This window comes from Pseudomyrmex gracilis, unplaced genomic scaffold, assembly GCF_002006095.1.
Source record: "Pseudomyrmex gracilis isolate BER0280 unplaced genomic scaffold, ASM200609v1 scaffold_755, whole genome shotgun sequence".
Lineage (NCBI taxonomy): Eukaryota > Metazoa > Arthropoda > Insecta > Hymenoptera > Formicidae > Pseudomyrmex > Pseudomyrmex gracilis.
In genome coordinates this window covers 1-5747 of record NW_018021339.1, presented here as the reverse complement: position 1 = coordinate 5747, position 5747 = coordinate 1, and positions in this window count along the sequence as shown.

The window sequence follows — 5747 nt, the reverse complement described above, 5'->3', positions numbered from 1 at the left end:
CATTCTCTGCACAACATCCTGCAAACCGGCTCAAACAACCCGAATTTAATTCATTCATTAGTTTAAAGACTTCCGAGCCTGAAGAATCTTATTCTTCTTTCATTTATTAATTAAATATTTTTTATTTAATCTAGCTACATCAAATACTGGTAGCGCCAAACTGACTAAGAAGTTCACAGGCCATAGCTATAGCAATGTCCTATTTAAATGAAGAAGCATATGATATGTTACTAATTTTGGGTGAGTGTCGAGATGCATTCGCTGCAGCTGAAAGATTGTGGCGACAGCGTTTCCCTGATCGGACTCTTCATTCGCGTAACGTTTTTTCACGTTTGGCTAAGCAAATCAGAACTGAAGGTGTCGTTTAGCCTCAATATAACAAAAGTCGACAGATCCGCCGTCCAATTAGAGATGAGAGAGCAGCGGAAATTCTTACATCGGCAGAATTGAACCCTCATGATTTCTTGAGTCGCCGAAAAATAGATTCTGGAGTCGTGTCAGTATCTGGCGCATTTTGAGTCAAAACAAGTTTCATCCCTACCGGATGTCTCTTCACCAAACTGTGAATAATGATGATTGTCAAAGTAAACTTGCATCTTGCAACTGGATAAGACAACAACCACCTACTTTTCACCACAAAATTGTATTTTCTGATGAATCTACATTCAAAAGTAATGGATGTGTCAATACGTGGAACTGTTGTTATTGATCGCAAGTTAATCCTCACTGGTTGAGAGAAATAGATTATCAACATATTTTTGGAAGGTGAATGTTTCATGCGGCATTATTGATAGTCAGATCGTAAGTCCTATTTTCTTTGAAGAAAATTTAAACGCTAATAGGTATTCAGCCTTGATAGAGACAGATCTTCCTGTCTTATTAGAAAATCTATCTCTGCGATTGCGCCTGGATATGTAGTTCCAACAAGATAGATGCCCGTTGCATATATCAAGAGTTGCCCGTGCAGCTCTAAACACTATGTTTTCCAATAAGTAGATAGGCAATACGGTCCGATCAATTATCTACCTCAATCACCGGACCTCAATATCCTAGATTATTTGTGGAGAAGGGTAAAAAACTTGGTTTAATCGTGAACATTCAATTATATGGGATGATATGATTCGTAGGATATTGAAGAGAAGCAATTCAATTTTTAAGTAATGATGAAATTCTTCGAGCAACCAATTCTTTCCAAACCAGAGTAGATGCTTGCATCGCAGAGAATGGTGCTTAGTTTGAACACCTCATTTGAACAAACACACACACACACACACACACACGTGAGAAGCAAGAGGACTCACTTAAATCAAGCACCCCGAAAAGGTGTAAATCCGACCATGCGACCTCCACGCGGTACATCTTGAGTAATGTTAACGCCGGCGATACTTAAATTTTGAAGTCTCATAACTCAGGAAGATTTAACTAAAAAGAGTTTGTAACCAGTATTTCAAAAACGCCTTAATGTCAGCTACAAGAATATAAAATAAAAAGTAAAGGTTCCGTTTCAAAAATTCAAGTCGACCTTGACATGACTTTTACGACGCCATTCAAGGTCAATCGCTTATGATGATCAAGTAATGCATTACATATGCAACTTTTGTCTGAAATATTTTTTAAAATAACCACTTCCCTCGTTTTTAAATAGGGTGTACGAATGGTCTGAAACACCCTGTATATGTATATATGTATGCACCTGAAGGTTTTAAATATAAAAATAAAATATGTAAGTTAAATAAAACTTTGTATAGTGTGAAGCAGGCACCTTTGAAGTAAAATTAATGTTTCACAAATTTTTTAAAAGAAGGATTAGAATTGATAAAATCAGATCAGTACACATTTAAAAACCGAAAGAGCAGTTTGATATTGGTAATATACGTAGACGATAATCATTAGTAAAGACAATATTGAAATAGATAATTTAGTAAAAAAAAACTTAACAATGAGTTTGAAATGTACGTAAACAAAAATCCGAGTGTATTTCTTGAAATAGAAATAAAAAAGACAAGTAAAAGTGTACAATTGACGCAAACTGAGTACGCGATGAAAGTAGTTGAAAAGTTTGGAATGAAAGACATCTGCTATAAAATTAGGAAACAAACATGATAATATAATAAATACTAATTATTCGTATCGTGAAGCAGTTGGAAGCTTGTTGTACATATTAAATAAAACATGGCCAGATCTTTTATTCGCAGTGAATCAAGCAAGTAGACAAATAGAAAATCCAACATCCGTAAAACGTACAGTATCCTCCATAAGTTCGGAAACACCTTACGTTTTACAGGCAAACAATCGCATAACAGCAATCGTACGTGTTTTTGGTTTAGATACATTGTAAGACGTCTGAAATAATGATAAATATTTTTATCTACATTTATAAGCTTGTATATGCCAAAAATCGGACAATTATTTCGTAACATCAAAGGACTCAAAGTTAAATTTCGCGCGCTAGTTTATTGTCTGTTTATTGTTACTTGTTTTGCGATTATTTATTTTCGAAACTTGTAGTTTTTACAATTTTTACGGAGTCTAATCAACCTGCAATTCAAATAGTTTACCACTTTGACAGAAACTATACTTGAATAACTTCAAACAATGTACTGTTTCTCTGAAATGTATTTACAACGCAAACACGATGCCACGAAATGATTGACATATTTTCGGCATATACAAGCTTATAAGTGTCCTAGATAAAAATGTTTATCATCATTTGGATGTTTTACAATGTATTCAAACCAAAAACATGCACAAATCGCTGTTATGCGATTGTTTGCTTGTAAAATAAGGTGTTTCTAAATTTATAGTACTGTATATTTAGGTATCTTAAAGGAACTTTAAATAAAGGAATAAGGTAAACAGTACAGTTATTGGCCTCCCAACAGTAATTGGCCATGTATTAAAGAAGTAATAAATATAAATAAATACTATCATTATATTCTAAATTATAAACATTTTAATATTAATTAAGTTTTTCTGCTCCGAATAAAAGTAATATTATATTTAAGAAGCTCAAAATATTGTTGTTATACGACAAACATTGGCCAACCGGCCAATCAATGTTTTTAAGGTTATGAAAACCATGTGACAGTCATTAGCCTCTTATTTTGAGTTATAGATACAAATGTATTAAGTAGGTTTGTTTTAATGTGTTATAAATAAAATATTATTATATCTTTATAAGTCAAAACAAAAAATTTATTATGATAACTGTTATGCAAACAGATACTAACAGAACTCATATGGCCAATAACTGTCTACTTTGACTATAAAAAATATTTTATCAAAGTTTGAATAATTTTTCTAATTTTCTAATAAATTTATTATTTTATTTGCAATTTTTATAGTTTGTTTGAGCTAGTAGTACTGAAGATTTACTTCAAGTTATTAAATTTAATTTTATAATTCACTCTATATAGTGCAGTTTTCCTTAAAGACCTCCTTTTCCTTAAGAACTCATATGGCCAACCACTGTATCTCTTACCCTAGAATTTCTAGCAGAAAGTTCAGACTTACATATCCAAGCATAGGGTACTTAGACTATGCAGAAGATCCTGATACACGAAAAAGTACAACAGGTTTTCTAATTTGCTATAAAAGAGGAGAGTAAGTTGGAGTTCGAGAAAGCAGCAAACAATTGCGTTGTTCAGTAATGAGGCAGAGTACATTGCAGCCTCAAAGTGCTCTGCAAAGAACTCATTCATATTAAATTATTGTTAGAAGAAGTAACGAATGACACAAACTGTTATTTTAGAAATTGACAACCAAAGTACAATCAGTCTAATTAAAAATGGAATTGTAAACAAATGTTCAAAATATTGATGTACATTATAGGTTTGTACATGACTTAATAAAGAATAAGTTTGTAAACATAAAATATTGTCCGTCGAAAAAACAACTTGGGAATTTACAAAACCCTTAACTCGTATCAAGTTTAAGTATTTGCGAAACAACTTTTTAATTTGAAAAGTTAAATTATCTAATTTTGTTTGTAGTGAATAGATTTTAATAAAAGTCGTTAGATAACAGAAGAGAAAAGAAGTGTTTGTGTTATAAAATAAGTGTGGTACAGTTTTGGTACGTCAAATTATAGGTTTAGTTTAAAAAGTGTAACAAAGTGAGACTTCGTTCCCGCCGCCTTTTCCCGTCAGACAGCAGTCTCTTCTTTGGCATTATTTTGTATTATTATTTTGTATTTTTTGTATTATTATTTTTATTTTGTATTATTATTATCTTATTATTTAGTTTTGTATCATTATTCTTTATATGATAATTTATAGCGCGGTATTATTATTTTTTTTTGTGTTTTTAATTATTATTTTGTATTATTATCGCCGAGCTATTAATACGAATAACCCTTACGCGACATTTGTACATAACACGAACAACCTGTACGCGACGACCTACTCACAGCATCTATACGTAAAAATGCGGACCGTGACGAGGAGCATCGCCTCGGAGCGTGATCTTTCGCGCACCGCACACCAACCCCGGACGGAACTTGGAGCGCTCGCTAGGTATATAAACCGGCCGAAATCGGCAAGGAACATCAATTCCTTTCCTCGAAGAGCTGACCAGGGATGCCAGATTCCGGCCGCTTGGTAGCATGCGGTAGCATGGAGGGGATACGCACACAGCTTCATGCCGTGTGCGTATTCCCTCCATGCTACCGCATGGTACCAAGCGGCCGGAATCTGGCATTCCTGGAGCTGACTCGAGAGAAAAGACCACGCCTCCTAGGTGCTGACTTGGAAGCTGTCCTTAGTCTCTGAGGAGTTGACTCGGAACACTTCTCCTGGCTTTGAGGAGTTGACTCAAAAGCATCCCCGATCTCGAGAAGTTGACTTGAGAGAAACCCGCGCCGAGGAGTTGACTCGATCTTCTCCGCAAATCAACCCCGTCGGCCACCACACCAAGCGTTACCCCTAGCATTTTCCCTCACCGCTGTACATACTTGCGTCCTGTCCGTTGTAAATATTCACGTTCACCCTATTAATCACCGTTATATATATCCGCGCCTCCTAGAATAAGTAAACGCTATGTAAAAACAATTTCAGATCGCGCCAACTCCGTGCCGTACCGATTGTAATGACAATCACAAATCGCGCTAATTGAAATGCAAAAACCGTACCGATTATAAGGGCGATCAAAAATCGTATCGATTAAGGCTCCGCAACACCGTTGTAAATATCGCGATTTAATTGCAATGTAAAACTGATTATGTCTATCTGTCTAAATAGTTGAAATATATCTGCGTCTAAGAAATAAAATTCAAACCAAGCGTGTCGCCATTTCTCCTTCCTCTCATCCAAATCCTAGGCCGGCCGAGCTGTCCGGTACATGGTGTAAGTATACAGGTGTGCTCGTTTTTGAGCACAACTTGTCCGGTTCTACGCAGCTTCTAAGCGCCTCCATTTTTAAATATCGATACATAATAATTGATATAATATTGATATAATCGTCATACATCAATTTAAGATTTATAACTTCAAATCTTCTGTGTGTCACCACACCTTCGTGTTTGGTAAAATCTTGTAAAAATAATTCCAATAAAACAAAAACAAACTATAAGATATTTTAGGTTTCTACACAATCCGTTAATAATTGAGGAATGGAAAAAAGCATGCAGTTGTTGAGATTATGGGGAGTCGTAGGACTTGGTTGTAGAATGAGATTTTTTACAAACTGTCTAAGTTTATTAGATATCACTTTTACAATAGTTTGTACAATTATCGCACGCTATTTCTGAC